At 42.9% G+C, this 16671-nt stretch overlaps 1 protein-coding gene across 4 annotated transcripts in view; it reads left to right on the top strand.

Moving 5' to 3' along the window:
- Nucleotides 1–16671, top strand: part of GPR132 (G protein-coupled receptor 132) — a 91255-nt gene that overhangs the window by 634 nt on the left and 73950 nt on the right. Inside the window, exon 2 of one of the 4 annotated variants that reach the window (XM_085580870.1) lies at nt 10691–10876. The exons of the other annotated variants lie outside the window; for them this stretch is intronic. The gene's annotated coding sequence lies outside the window, so the exon portion shown is untranslated. The remainder of the gene's footprint in view (nt 1–10690; nt 10877–16671) is intronic. 4 annotated transcript variants of the gene reach the window in all.

Raw genomic sequence — 16671 nt, 5'->3', positions numbered from 1 at the left:
AGAGCTCATGTATCTGCGGAACATGCGATGGACTGTCTCCATGTGGAATTCCTACCAATATCTATGATGTTTTTCAGGTATTTCCTTTTCCCAGGGCTGTCTCTTCTTTCTATCTCTCCCATGCTGCAACCATGGACCCATCCCCAGCTCCAAGTGAGCTGCTTTGGGAGGGGAAGCAGGATCCCTGGGACAGTCCTGGATGTTGGGTAGCTCCCATCTCAGACAGTGGTGTGACTGCTGATGTGCATCACTCACAGAGCACGGCTCACAAGGGAAACTTCTCACGTGTTCTTCTTGGCTTCTCTGTTCTCACTCACAGCAATTATGTGTCTGCTTTCTGGCCTTCATTTGTGCTAAGCTGTTGTGCCTCAAGTGAGCTCTTATTAGCACTTCCTTCTCTGAAAAGGAGTGACTGCAAAATAAGCCAAGGGTCATTTCCCTTCCCTTGAGACCAGGAGACATCCTGGCTTTTAAATCAGGCTCCATAAATTTTAAGCCTTAGCATCTCATGTGTTTTGCCTAGAAAGGGGTGGAGGTTCCCCTGGAGAGAGCAAGGAAAAAAATTCCTTCTGATGTGACAGTACATTGCCTGAGCCAATGTTTTTAAGGCGTCTGAGACAGCACAGACCAGTGAAAAAAGCAATCATTAATATACCAAGTGTGTGAAATTAATCAAAAGTGGAAAAAAGGAAGTGACCATTTTATATTTCTTGCATCATCTTTACTTGCATATCATCCTGCAGGGTTGGGCATCAGCAGGTGAAGCTGCTAAGTATCAGCCAACAAAAAATGCTACCAGTAAATAAAATGCTGCTGTTGAAAGTCAACAAAAATAGACTGTGCTATGTGTGGTGAATGTAAATTTTTAGACTGAAAGTACTCTTAATAGCTGCAGTGTTCACTATAAGGTCAGAAAAAAAGGATTCAGACTAATGTCAGAATCTTGAAACTTCTGCAAGTCCATAACTAAGGTCAACAGCACAGAAATTATACATTTTTATCCTTTACTGGCTAAAACCCAGTGAAGTTTAAAGGCAAATCATATGCATTATTTACAACAAAATGACTGGTTTCAGTGGTGAGGATTGAATCAGGACCTCAACATGTTCTTCTCCACTGATGGACTATCCCTCTAGTGCCTGTGTTTACATCCTGAGATCAGAAACAAGGGCTGCACCAAGGAGTTCCTCTCTGCCCCTTCCCTGGGGATAACTTTTCTCCAACAGTCTCTTGCCTTCACTAAGGTCTCTATTTTAATTTCTTCTCTACAGACACAGCAGTGATGTTGGAAGTTGCCATATTCATGAGGGCTCGTGGCTTGAAGAAATCAAACTTTCTAAACCCATGAGGTGCTTAGTGAGATTTTCATCCAGTTCAGAGCTGCAGCCCAACCCACCTCCCCCAGCAGGGCTCATGGAAGCAGTTCATGGGTAGGAGACAAATGCATGCCCAGGGTTCTTTCACTCCATTCCAGGAGTGTATGTCCTGCATGACCACAGCAAGACAGCAGCAGGATGGTTTCATCCTCAGGTAGGGATTGGATCACCAACACATCCACCAGCATAACCCACACGGTGGGTGTGTGGGATGATCCTGATGTAGGAGCCACACCCAAACACAAGCTGTGTGTGGCAATACAAGCCCCACTTCTGCCTGAAAATCCCAGCATTGTTCAGCTATGGAACAGTCTCTGCACAGAGGAAACCTGCTGTCATCTTCTCTGGCGACAGACAGGGCCATGGGTGAGGGTCAGCCAAAGAGACAGAGGGAGAAGGAAAGGATTCAGCAGAATATTATTTCTTGATTCTGCTCCTGCAATTAAGAAAGGGTTGTGTTTATCACTTTCACGTGCCTCAACTCCCACCAGCTGCATGCACCCACCCACAGCATGTGTGCTGTGTTTTTATTACGGCTGTAGCCTCAGGTAGCGTGGAACTGGGGCCAAGCATACATTAGTAAAATTAGAAGAAATATCATCTGACGGGTCTGGACGGTGCTGTGGGCAGAGCATATTTGGCAAGACTGCTTCCTTCGCAATCCAGCCCAGAGACATTCCCTGATCCTATCTGAACAAGGACTGAATTTGCAGAACGAGTCCCGGCCTGTGAGCTGTGAGTCAGGGATGTCTTAAACACTGCCTCAGCATCCAACACCAACAAGCCTTTTTTATCCTGTTCACCCTGCTTAAATAACTGCAGCAAGCCCTCATGTTAACAAAGCAGCCTTGAGGGCCATAAGGCTGGGTTTTTTCACACCTTCCAGCAATTGCCCCTTGTGTATCTGGCCAGTTTTGACCCATTCTTGTTCTTTCCTCTGCTTCAGCTAATGGGACTCAGCTGCACTGCTCAAAGAAAGTGGTTTGAAACCTGCATCTGCTCCATATGGCTGCACTCATGTCCCTCACTGGTGATCCCCAAGGATTCACTTCAGTGGGTTTGTCTATGCATCAGCCTTTGTAGGATGCATGTGCTTAAAATTAAGTATACTTTCCAAGCACTTTTGAGCACCTTCCTAGTAAATAAAGCCTCCTTCATGACTCAAGAGATTTCATAAATTGTCTACCAGGACATGCCAGGACATGCAGGAATCTTTGGAATACCCTGTGTTTACATCCTAAGATGATACACCTCCATTATATCTGAGAAAACCTAATTAGAAATGTTGGATTTGAGAACCATTTGCTGGAAAATGGTGGTGAAAAACATCAGGTCAAAGGAAGACAAGATTCACACTGATCTATTCCAGAAAATCCTACCTGGTGCAGGTATCACACTGACTCAAACTGTCCTTGCCCAAGTTTCAGTGAGAGACTGCAGATGTGAAGGCAATTACAGATTAATGACTGCAAAGGTGCATTCACCTTGTTACTAGAAGATGGAAAGAGAAAGTATTATTTACTTGTGAAGCAAAGGAATTTAGGACAGAAGTTTGTACTAACAGAGAATAAAAGCATAGTGCTTTATTCAAACGCAGAGCAATGGAGACAAAAGGCTGATTCAAAAGGGCTACATGGGAAGTGCCTGATGCCTTCATAGCCTTGTTTTATCTTCAAAAACAGGCACATCACAGGGAGTAAATGAGTCCTGGGTGGTCATAAACAAATTGCAGTACTTTGTGGAAGAGAGAGGGTCATACCCTCGTGTACCAAGGATGTACCAAGATCTACCATTCTCTCATGTACCAAGAAAGACATGTTCAAATCTAAATTTCTCAGAAGGGATGAGAAGGATCAGATTGGAAAGAAAATAAAGGCAGCTTGAAACTGGATTTTATCTTAAATATATTTTGCTCTTCTTCCACAATACATTGCAATGCAGTCTTCATGCCCCTTTTCTCACCTTCCTTTTGTTTTGCAGTATCACCCATTGCTCTTTACATGTCAGTACTGCCCACTATCAGCACCACACACAACAAACAACACCATTCCCCTCTCATGGGCTTAGGATGACTTATTTCAGAGATATCATTCAAGGGCCTTAAATACATTGGCCTTAGAGCTATTTTTACTTGCAAGTGCTTCAGCCAGACCTTTGATGTTTCATTTGGGTTCAGGGTAAAATAGACAACACATTAAAATAAGCAAGAGCTGGTGGTTTTGCTCTAAGTGATAGAAGAAGCCAGGGTGAGATGTAGAAGAGGAAGGGAAGGGGATTGCCAAAGATTTCCGTTGGATACTCACTCTCTCCAGGGCTTGTAAATCTCTTCTGTAACCCTCCTAATCCCTCCTCCTGCAGGGAGTATGGTATCACTGAAATCTTCATGATCTCCTGCAAACAAAGGTTTTAATGCAGCCTTTTGTTTATTGTCTCTGCAAAGAAAAAGGAGGTCATTTTTTCGCTGTAGCCTGAAGGCTCGGGGAAGTTATCAAGTGTCCTATCCTGCTCTGCTTCCCATCCAGCATTTTGACAGGCATGGGCTAGTCCACATCCAAACAGTACCTCGCTGGATGTGCCAAAGGAATGGAGTGCTGGGGTCCATGTCATGAAAATCTTCCAAAGTCAGGGTGGAGGGAAGGCAACCACAACTACCCTCACCGGATGCCTAAATGCAAGCGAGAAGGAGACTGTCCTATTCCAACCTCAGTGGATTGTAGAGGGAATTACTCACATTCAAATCAAAACCATCCTGTGACCATGTTTTTGTGCTGCCCACTTGTGCTGCTTCATCTCATGAATTTTACTTACCTTTTACTCCATCTTTCAGCATGTGGGTAGACCCATTGTTGTCTATGCCTATTTCAGGGACACTATGTATTAGAGGTAGACAGGTATAAACCTGTCATCTCTAATATGTCTATGTAGAAAGAGGGAAAAAATTGTTTGTTTTTAAAAAAGGAAAAGGAAATTCTGTAGAAGACATTTAAAATAGAAATATTCTAGGAAGAATATTGGATAATAGAGAGAAAAGTTTTGGGAAAAATGAAAGCAAGCCACATGCAAGTAAGCAGGGAAAATTCACAGTACAGCAAGAAGGTGTAGATGTTAAAATGGGAGGAGATTTGAATGCAATTGAACAGAGAATTTACTCTGTGGCACCTACAGAGATTAGCAATGTGGCCAGGAAATATCATGAAAGTGGAATAATATGGGCTGCCATCACTCAGGGAAAAATATCCCCAAATGACACTCAGAAACAGCCATAGGAAAGCTGGGAAATTATATAGGATAAGAATCTATGTGTAACCTCTGGCAGCCAGCTGGCATTGTGAAATTTCCTGCCATCCTCAGTGGGCATCACCCTAATCTGCCTGTCTTAGATACGGCTTGAAGGTTGCTGTTAATTCCTTGGAATCTCAATGCCATACACTGCAAAGCCAGAGGCCTCAAAGGAGAGTAGAGACATAATCAGATTGTTTGGAGTGGGTTTGATTCATGAAGATGTGCTTAGATATTAACTGAGATATGAAGAGATATGAAAATAACAGATTTGAGTCTACAAATATCTGAAGGATGCAAGCAGGGTCACAAAAATGCACTTGAAGAGAGAGAAAATAGGATATAATAGAAAGAAGGAAAAATTCCCTACCAGTATTGAGAAGACAAAACTAGGATATGGGGTCTTAAAGAAAGTTCTCTTGAATGCCTTTCTCTTTCAAATAGCAGGAAATATCCTGTAGATGCAGTCTTGCTTGGATAGGATAAAAGCTAATAGTCTCAGCTCAAACTTCTGAGACACAATGCTTCTTGATGAAAGGTTAATTTTAAAAGTGAGTTAATTTCTGCCATGGATACAGTGAGCTGAAAAAAGATCACCTATTTCTAAAATTCCTTTAAAAACATTGTGTGCAATGAGCAGTCAGAAGAAAGCCAAGAAACTGAGAGCCAGGAGCTAGCAAAATCATTAAAGAAACAGCAAAGAAATACAAAGAGCACAATGCATTCAAATCGGCACAGAGGGCCAGATGGTACAAACCCAAGGGTATTAAAGGAATTAGCTGAAAAACTCTTAGGCCCATTATCCATTATATTCAAGTGCTCCTGGAGAACTGAGGAAGCCCTGGTGACTGGCAGAGGGAAAACATCACGCTTCTCTTCCAAAAGGGGAATTACAGATCAATTAACTTGGCATCCTTTCCAGGTGAAACTTGGTCTCTACTAATCAGAAAGCTCTATTAGCTGTTCTGCAGGAGGAACAAAACAGAAATGTGTCACACACGTAGAGAGGTCACGTTAAGAGGGGCAGTTGCACCCAAGTGATAGACTCTACAGACAGATTATACTCACAGTGTTGATGGGAGGAGGAAAACCACATGGAGTGGGAAGTGTTGGGTGGGGAGAGTGAAGGATAAGCAGCTGCTTATCCACCACGTGGGATGAGTATAAGTGTAGTGGGACACGCTGGTGGGAGGAAGAAGGGATATGGTCCCTTGAGTCACTCGGTAAATTTACCCTCAAGGGTTTCACTGGCTGACAAGACAACTGGTTTTACAGAGAACTCTTCTGCAGAAATGTTCTTGATTTCAGTATGTAATTCTACTCATTTTCTTCAGACATAATATTCCTTTAGAACTTGATCCATCCCTAAAGGGTTCCATGCAGACACAGTTGACTTTAGCAGTGGCTGGACCGGGCCCAAAGCATTACAAGAAACATGTAGGGTGGATACAGAGAATAACAATGAAAGAGATTAAAATCAGGCCCTACAATAGGAAGTGGAGTTTGCTTATAAATATTGCCATGTTGGGCTCCTCAGGGATTCCTGCTGACTTGGACATTATATTCATCTGCAGTAGCACTGAGGAAGGAGAAGAAAAATACATCAATCAAATTCAAAGATAACACTCAGCTGGAGTGTGAATTGCAAATCATTTATTAGAAGCACCATCCTAAAGGGATTTCAATAAATGAAAAGTGGGACATAGTGGGAATAGCAAGAAATGAACAAATCTAAGTGCAGAAACATCCACAGGGTAACATTGCTCACTAAGGAGAGGTCAAAGCAGTAACCCCAGAGGCTGTGGAGAGGAGTAATCCAGAAGATCTCCTTGGATGCTAATTTGATAGAAAGCTACAGCTGATAATTCATTAAAAATACCGAGATCAATCCTCTTTTGAAGTGCTAATAGGAATACCACTTGGGGCAGGGCCTTCTGGAAAGAGTGCAGGCAAACAGGTAATGGTATAGATTAACTGGTATAGACAGGAGGGTGGAAGGAATGACCTATTTACTAGGAACATCAAAGGAAATAAACACATACATAGCTTGGATAAAATAAACAAAGGGAGGCAGCAGGGTATAGTCAGATACAGAGACAAACCTTATCATGAAATAATGCTGCTGAGTGGGAGACAGAACCAAGGCTCATCAGTAAGCAATGGTGGGGGCTACACACGTGGCTATTTTCAGGCTGGGAAGGGGATGATGACCTAATGATTTGGATCTCCAGCAGGATTGGCTTGGAAATGTCTCCACTGCAGGGAAGAAAAGGGTTTTAAACCACCATACACTCGGGTCCTGTGTTTGGTTCTCCACCTCCATGGAATCACCACCTTGCTGCCTCTGGGATCACAGCATGTTTGCAGTCACATTTTTGGCAATGTTCCTTGAGCCAATAGACGTGAAAATGAAAGTAAAATCATCAGGGCTTGAATACCAGGGGGGAAAGTATAGTGGAAGGAATGTCACTGCAGATGAGGTGGAAAATCCCAGTGGCATGGGGTTAAATACTCCAGATGTGTACAGACAGAGCCTGGCAAGGCAAACATAAAGAAAAGGACATGAATTATCATATGGGGAAGTCCAAACCCAGAACAAGCATTGCAGATGTCCTTAGCAGTGGTGCTATTTGTTCCTTTTTCTAGGTGACTAATTAATGTGGGCCAGAGGAGAGATTAATCTCACCTTTTTTTTTTAATATCCATGGGGTAGTATCATGGATCTCCAGAGTGGGAACTGTGAGAAAGTTATGCTGCCCCGCCATACCTCAAGTACTTAACTCCTGTTAGCTCACAACCTCAACTAGATTTTACCACAGACAGGAGATTAATGCTACACTTGAAAATACCAAGCAATCTGGAAAACATGAGAAAACTTAATGGGAATTTCACTGATTTCTTTACAAAACTGCTAGACCACTTGTTCCACCAATGCTCCCATTTCTCTGTTGTCTGCCCATTGACTTCCAACTGGGATTCACAGTGCCGTTTATGATCCAGAAATCTCAAAGTGTGCATGGCCAACTACCAAATTCTTTGTTTTCACACACATCACCTCTAAGCCCTTATTAAGAGAGGGCTTTGGGAACCCCACAATAGGATGTGTCCTCCGTTCTTGAATTTGCAGCCAGCAGAGACACTCCTCATTCTTACCTGATCTGCACCACAGGTGGCAGCTCTTCACCTCGTGGCTCTGGCAGTGCTGCTCACAGCAGGCCAAGGAATTCCAGGCAATCCTTCTCAGTGGAGAGGCTTGCACCACACTTCAGTGATGTGAAATCCACCCACGTTTGGGAAGGTGACAGTACATTAGAACCACACAGCATCACTTGAGAACCCATGACAGCAACTGGAGCATCACCAAGGGAAGCTCTGCAGGAAGGGGATGAGAAACTCCCTCCCACCACTTGACTCATGTGGGTTGCTGCTTGGATACAGGTTGAGGCAGCCACTGAAGTCGTGGCTGTCTGTGGGCTGCCAAGTTTCTAACTTGATGTTTTATGGGGCTCTGTCTATCAAAATATTTGGGGTCTGCTCATCTGTGGTTTCTGTGCCAGTTTCAGAAGCATGTGTTGGCTGCACAGAAACCACAGCAAGGCACCATCTTGCTCCCATGTTGGCTGAATCACCTGCTTTTTGAGCCTGGTTGTCAGGGAAAAGCCATACATGTGCAACAAGCTGTTGAAAATAGTTTTTAAGGGGTCCCAAGTGTCAGGGCTCCTACTATGACTGGGCAATGTAGTGCTTGCCTAAGTATTGTTTCAGAGAAACAACCACAAAGGATATATGCAGAAATGTGAACAATTGTTGGATTTGAGACTTGTAAGCAAGGACCCAAAGCTAATTTTAAAGGAAATTAAAATTTCCAAAGGTATTTTTTTCAAAGGAAATGTTTAATTGTCTGATCTTCAAATTGCACTCCATTTTGGTATTACTAAATGAGAGGAAAGGCAGGCTCTTGGTTGAGATGATGGAACAAGTACTCCAGGGTAAGTTCCTGGTCCCAGCCCAGCTTTCCAGAACCCAAGTTACTCAATCCTTCTGTATTAGAGTTCACTATCAGGAGAAAAGGATAATATTACTTTTCTCCACACCTCATCTATTTAATCTTTTAAATAATGGGGAGAGACAGAGAGAAGGTTTAATATAAAGATGCACAACCTCTTGCACTGTAGAGTACCTCATCTTGATTAAGGACTTGCACATTATTGATGTTTATATTAATTTCAGCTGTCCCAACATATTATTTTATACAAAGGAAGACAACTACAGAAAACTGCAGTTATGCAGCACAGTTAACTAGATATTACATGGATCTGTCCCTCTGGTTTAAAACCCCATATTTATCTGCCTAGGTGTAAGCAATGTGTTAGAGGCTGAGTGGCTTAGTAAGCAACCAAGTCTTGTGACAGATAATTTATTGTGGCTGAAAGGCTGAAGACTAATTCTTCATTTTCACATGATGGTTCTAAAACTAGCTATTATTCACTGTACATCTACACCATGAAAGGGTAACACATATAATTAAAACTAATACAGGTATTTTAACTCTTTTTGGCACAGATCACCATATGTCTATTTTAATTCCTAATTGTCACATATAGTCCGTGTTCTGTAAGCAAGAGTAAAAGTGCAAGCTATACTGTTTCCAAACAGTGATGAGTCAATGATAGACTATTTAAATCTTCCTATTCAGGTGAGTGGTGATCCCCATGTCTCCTTTCAAATTTATGATCTTCCTTCCTGCCTTTAATTGTCCTAGTTTTCCTGAGGAAATCAAAACATAATGGTATAAACCAGCCATTTTGTTGTACATAATGCATATGATTTGCCTTTAAACTTCACTGGGTTTTCACCATTAAAGGAAAAAAATTGTATAATTCCTGTGCTGTGGGCCTGAGTTGGTGCTGTGCTGATGGTGAGCAGGTTCTGCTGCCTGGTGGATACTCAGGGCCACATTCAGGCCTGAAGAAATCTCATATCATTTCAGATGCTTGAAACTCAGGAGCTTAATCTATGTTCATCACACAGTCATTGGAGAAATAACTCTGCAGAGCAATTCTCCACCCGCTCTTCTATGGCTGCTGTCAGAACCTGAAGAACCACCAGTGCTGCCAACCAGGCAATTAACCCTTCCTGCTGGAGAACCTACCACAGTGTGACAATCCAAGAAAAAGGCTCTGCCAGAGGCCAAAGGGCTGCACACAACTGTCCCTGCAGCCACCAGGTTCAGTGTGATCAGCTCCCCTGAAACGAGTGCAGTCACCAGGGAGCAGTGACAGTGAACCACGTCCTGCCACACAAACCATTCCCACCAGCTCATACACAGATTTCTCACAGAGCTGAAGCCTAAAGTCTTTGCTTTGCTATCTACTGTGCCTTTGTACTCAGCCTTCAGCAAGGGCTGAGGTGCAGACATCTCTGAGACAAATTCTCCATCCCCTCTTGCCAGCTAATAGGAAAGGAGAGTTTAATATTTCAGTCTTAGTGCTTCTTATCCATGCCTGCATGAGTTTATTTTAATCAGTGGGATGGGAAGGGAGGTGTCAGTGCTTGCAAACCAGGAGTTTTTGGCAGTATTGATGCCACTTCTGATTTATGTTTGATACATGTCCCTTTCTGTTTCTGTTTTCAAGTTGTTAAGTGACCTGACACAGAGCACCCTGAAATCTGTGTGTGTCAGAGCAGGTCTGTGATGCATTTAATGTATAGACCAAAGTATATTGATAAAGCATGAGATTTTCAGCCAAGCTGAAAATTTATCCCAAATGCTGATCTACATCAACATTACTTCCATTGACAAAATACTCTTTAATATTATGCCCCATCTGAATTTTTCACAGGAACTATTTAATTCTCCTTTTTAAACCCTACAGAAATAGCAGGTTTATATTTTATGAGAACAATCAGTTGTACTTTTCATTTATACATGACAACAATCTTTACAGTAAAGCTTTCACACTGCATCTTCTTTAAATGATTAAAAAGACATAAGGGAAACAGTGTTGGAAATACTGATTTATTTTTTTCTTTAGGTAGTCAAATGCTGAATCACTACAAAATATGCACTGTGGTCCTCAACCTGCTGGCAAGGAGAGTGAGAAAGCAGGATCCCTTCCCATGTTTGTGTCAGCCTCTCATGGTGTCTGTGCTACAAACATCACCATTTGTGTGTTTGAGCATTGACAGGCTTGCAGGTGGAACTCCTGTGTAAACCAAAGGTGAGACAGATCCTGGCTCACAGAGTAGCCCAGGTTGCTGAATATGGGTGTGAAGACAGTCAGGTAGATAGGACTATTCACAGTGACCATTCCATTTGCCAAGCACAGCCTCTGTGCCCACTGAATACAGATTTCTTCAAATTTGGTGGCTATCTGAGTCTCTACTTTTTCATAGAATCACAGAAAAGCCAGGGTTGGAAGGGACCTTAAAGATCATCCAGTTTTAATCCTTTTGCCATGGGCAGGGACACCTTCCACCAGATCAGGTTGCTGTGAGCTCCATCCAGCCTGGCTTTGAACATCCCTGTGGCTTTGCCCAGGGATGGGGCAGCCACAGCTGCTCTGGGCAACCTGTGCCAGGGCCTCAGCACACACATAGGGAACAATTTCTTCCCAATACCTACTTTAAACCTATTCTCTTTCAGTTTGAGTCCATTCCCCCTTGTCCTGTAACTACACACCCTTGTAAATAATCTCTCTCCAATGTATATACTTTGTACACATTCTTTACAGAATTTTGTGTGTACTCTTTAGAAGATGTAGAATTTGAGTTGCAAAAGCAAGTCCTGATATTGGGTCAGCATTTCTGCTCGTTCATTTAAATTTTTTTTCCTAAACACACATGTGACAAAGCATCATTCACTTTCTACTCATTTACCCCAGAAGACCATGAAAAATACTGTTATGTAAGATGCGGAGCAATATTAATAAGATTTAAATTATAATTACTGCCCACAGGACATAGATACAAGTTAATACACCTCTTTCCACACTACTGTAGGACATGCTCTGTTTTCAAAATATCCTAAATGAAGTATCTTCCCAAAGTCTCTGCTGCTCCCATATGTTGCTTTTAAATATCAGATGAGTTTTCCAGTTGGTTTTAACATCTTATGCTGTGGCCAGCTGATGTAATTTGGCATAGATCCATTACACCATCGGAAATATGTCAGTCTATACCAGCTGAGATTACAGCACAGTTCTAATTTTAAATATACTTAGCATCTTTTTAATGCTTTCTCAAACAATGCTAGTAAAACCTGGTTTATCTCAGTTTCTGTCCTCAGTAAGCCTATGTGCAAAAGTTAACATCTTGGAAGAGATGAAAGAGACCTGTTCCTGCTCAAATTTTGAAGGAAATATCCCTTATGAAGTCGTGACAGGAGGGATGGGTTTCCATAAGAAGAGTGGGATAAAAGAATATAACTCACCATTTTAAGTAATGCTGAAAACAAAGCTAAATTCAAAGTATTGAGGAAAATCTTCTTCCATGTTTCAACTCTGGAGCTGCTTAAATTATTCACTATAAATATATGACCATACTGATTTAGCACTTTCACTGCTCTTTGTGATTTTGTTGACCAAGATGACCTTGATTTGCTGACTGTTCAAAGCACAGTTTTGCCTATTAAATAACTTTCAAATGCTCACCTTGGACTGCATAAAGCTATTACTGACATGCTCACATAATTCTTCCCCTTGAAGTGTCAGTCTAGTTATACCAAAAAGAAGTACACACACATGGTGTACATTCTCATGAGCCCACGTAAAGCCCTGATATGGCAAAGCTTTGTACTGGCCTGGAGCTGCCAGATGCTGCTGGTCCCTTGTGTGGTGTCTCATCTCCACACCCTCTGAGGAGCTGCTGATGCTGTGGGATGGAGCAGTTAACTCCTGTGTTCTCCCCCATCCTGGGTTCATTCCCCCTGGTGTCTTTGGGATGTTGTTGGTTCCATGAGTGAAACCAAACATCATGAGCAGGGCTCTCAATAGGAACTGCAGGCTGGCCCAAGGAGGGGCTGGATGAACCCTTCCCAAAGGTGTGTCAGCTCCAGGGGCAGCATTCCAGCACAGCAAAATCCACTTTCCCTGCTCAGCTCACCCAAGCACTGGGCAGTGCAGGATAAACCCATAGTGGGGTACATCCTGACATGCTATCAAGCTTGGCACTACAGACATTTCCCATTGCTCTGAGGGGGTGAAAGCAAAGCATGGATAAATGTTCTCAAAGTGGAAGGTGACTTACTTGGCTAAATATATCTTGTGGAAGTTCAGTCCTCGTGGGAAGATTAGCATTTAGGTTACCAGCCATTCTTATTCCCAGATGGTGTGGTCCCTAAGATACAGGTGTAGGTGGTGTAGGCCCCTTCAAGTGTGACCCAGAATGGGGTTATCACATCTGTGTCCTCCCAGGGTCAGTGCTGGATCCTTCCCTGAGGAAAAAGTGTCCCTTTTGGATGTTTTCAGAGTGTTTCAGGAAACTGTGTCTGCCACAAAAACCTCCTTGTACATTCAGGCATCACACCAGCCTCTCCTGCTCCCTCCTTCCTTCTCTCATTTTATGAAGCACCTGACACTTTGGGGCTTTCTCTGGCTTCAGAAGGGAAAATAAGGATTTTCCTTTTTTAAAGCTTTTTTTTTTTTTTTTTAATCAGAAATCTTTAAATGTTTGTCTCATTCCTAATATGTCTAAAAGCCTGTTTAGGAACATTCAGCTCAAATCTGGTTTTGTGAAAGTTAAGTGTGTGAGTGATACTCTCAGGCACATGGTGTGATTCCTGGGGATGGTGCTGTGCAGGGCTGAGTTGGACTCGGTGATCCTTGTGGGTCCTTTCCAACTCAGCATATTCTGTGATTCTGTGATATCTGAAATCTGCTCAAGTGTGAGTAGGAAAGCAAGACGGATGCCATTTGGGAAATGGGGATTTCAACATGAGGACATTACTGTGCTATTTTATACAGCAACAAAATAAAGCTTAAAGGTCTCTTCTGTGCATGCCATTTTCAGTATGTTGAGGAAAATATATTTTTACATACACAAAGCAAAGCAAGCTCTAAGTGGTTGTCAGCTCCCTCCAAATGACATAAAAATGCCAGTACCTAAGAAGAATACATTAAAAACCTAGAACTATGAGAAATAGTAAAATGCAGAGCACAGACTAGAGTAGCAATACTCTTCTCCAAAGCAGTTTGAGGATATCTATGTGCAAGGTCATGCTGCCTATAGCTGTCCTATTAAATGTTTTTCTTGTCAGAGATTACAACACAAAAAGCTTTTGGTAAGTTTTGGGCTGATGGTCAAGTCCAAAGGGTGTTTAGAAATGCTCCTTTTGACCTGAAGGAAGCACTGCTTGCCAAGGGAAGTTAGATGTCAATACAAACCCAAATGTGAATGGTAACACTGGTATCCTTAACCCTCACAAACAATGAAATTTCCAGCACTCCCTGCATAAAATGCAGCTCATCAAGGTCTGATTTGAGTTCATGAGATATTTCAACTTTATCCTGTTGTAGTTTAAGAAAATTTGGTTGTGTTGGAGCCCTTGGCAATGCTTCCAATCTGCACCAGTTGGACACATCTCCCTGGCCATCAGTCTTCACAGTGTGTTGCACCCAGCAACTGGCAAATATTCAGTGGTTTTTCTGTTGCTTGTGTTTCTCCTAATGGAACTCCTAAGTAACCTAATTGGCAATTCCCATTTTAATGAGCTCCTTATTATGGGGTTAATAATCTGCATTATTTTGTGTGGTTCTGGCCATTAGCAGCTTGATGTTAAATGGTTTTAATTTGTTTTGATGCGCATCTGTTGACTTAGCGTCTCAAAAAGTAAATAGTTCAGTACAGATCTGATCAGGAATATGCCCCTGAGGTCCTAAGTGCAGGCAGCAACCCTCCCACTGTCTGCCCTCTGTCAAATCTCCTCATTAAGACTTTCTCAAGACCCAGCAGGGTGTATTTTTGCAATATGATGCCCTACAAAGTTGTCCTGCCACTGTGGTAATTGGTGGCGTGCTATCGTAACCCAGCTTTCAAAGCATCTCCCTAGGTGCTCAGCACAAGGAATGAATTGGCACTAACACCTTGGGGAAAAAAAGAGGAAAGAAATCTCAAAAGGGACCTGAATGGGTGGGGGAAGAGGAGGAGGAGGAGGAGCAGTTCCCAGGGATTTCACACACAACTTCTGTTGCTATGGCAATCTCTCTGTCTGTCTGTACTTGCTCAGAGCAACAGCTTCATCCAGAGCCACAAAGTCAGGCAATTTCAGTAGGGCCCTTTTGGAGTGTGGGGAACAAGCAATGGGGATGTTTATGCCAAGAATAGGTGATGTGTGTGGGGGTGTGATAGAGAGACAAGAATACTTTGCAAATTTGCATTAGCCTGGTGCCTGTTCTCAGCAGGGTGGTGCCAGGGGCATGTTTGTGTACAGCACCCAGCACAGCCACCACCTGAATTTCAGCTGGAGCTCCCAGGCAGAGCCACAGTACTGATAAAGCAAAAAGGTTTGGGTCAGGGAAGTGAGAAGCCTCCAGCATGTGGAGGAACAATGAAACGTGTCTCCTACCCAAGCATATATTTCATATATTCTGAAAACAAGTAGGATGGGAGAAAGTGTTGAATCACAGACATTGTCCTCGGTGAAACACCGTCTCACCCACAAATTGCTTCTAACACTAATAGCAACACGGCACAGACAAGAATCTGTGGGAAGAGTGAGTCACTGGAAATGACATATTTATATAGCACCCCTCAGCATTGTATTATGGCATCTCTGCTTTCATGAGATCCGGTCCTAGAGGTCCTGCTGCACTCTAGACCTTGAGGATGTCCTCAGTCTTCAGGCTCTGCTTAATCTTGGCCTTTCCAAATATAGTAGCTGGTCAAAGTGTTCCTTACACCAGGATCGTAGGTGGTTCACTTCCACTGACCTCCAAACAGGCCAGATTTCAGCTGTGGTTTGTGATGCTATATGACCACAGAACAAGAGAGCTGCAGCATAAGTCTAACCTGCCTGCAAGTAATCTTGCTTCTGCAGAAGGTGTTTTCACCAGGGCAGAATGGAAAAAAGACTCCATACCTTCCCACACCCTTTTCACTGTGTGATTTCAGGAAACTGCTCCCTCATGATAAAAAGTTCCTGCAATAATGCACCCCGAGGTGTTGGGTTTTAAGCTTTTCCAGAGAACAAGATGTGTCCTGCTTTGAGAAGTACTCACCAGGGTGCAGCTTGCCAAGTGCTGGGATTCAGACTCAGAAAAAAATTTTTTTTTCCTCTAAATTGAGCTGGATCAAATCTTCTTAAGAAAAGAGTATCTTGGCACAGCCTGGAGAGAAAACAGAGATAATGCCAGTTGTGTGTTAACTTTTCAACTGGCATGTATTTTGTTTTTTAGAGCTGGTATTAGAGGGAGGTGATCTCTCTGGTGCCAGAGAGGTTAATGTAACTGCCACTGCAATCATTTGAGTTAGGCAACACATATCTCGGTTTAAATCATGCTTCACATGTGGACTTAGAGTATTGAAAGCATTTAGGATTTCAATCCACACTTCCTCTTTCAAGTCAAGGCTTCTTTCAGCTTCACCAAATACTTTAGAATGACTTTTTTAAGAAACTGAACCAAGTGGATATGATTTCCAGCATGCAGAACAGCACAAACCCTGTGCCCTGATCCTCACACCCTGTGAGTCTTGCTGTGAGCGTGGCAGTGCCTGCATCCTTCCCTGATCCCTCATGGCCCCCAGCAATGGTCTGGAGGAGCATCTGCTCTGTTTCCCTGCATCTTCCTGAAATGTTTCCTGGCTTCATGTGCCCTGGAGTCTACTTTTATCAGGAAAAAATGCGAGGTGCCCCTCCCATGGCCTGGTTGCTGGTGAGTACAGCACCAGGAGGAAGGGAGCCTCTGACTGGGGAAAACTCCTGACACAAAGCCCTGCTCCAAATAAATACCAAGCAATGCCCCTATTTTGTCAGGCCACACAGCTTTCCTGGCTTCTGCTGGCTGGAGCCATCTGAATC

The sequence above is a fragment of the Lonchura striata genome, chromosome 5, assembly GCF_050655825.1.
Source record: "Lonchura striata isolate lonStrDom1 chromosome 5, ASM5065582v1, whole genome shotgun sequence".
Lineage (NCBI taxonomy): Eukaryota > Metazoa > Chordata > Aves > Passeriformes > Estrildidae > Lonchura > Lonchura striata.
The sequence above is the reverse complement of the archived record's forward strand: the minus strand, read 5'-3'. Positions and strand labels throughout refer to the sequence as shown.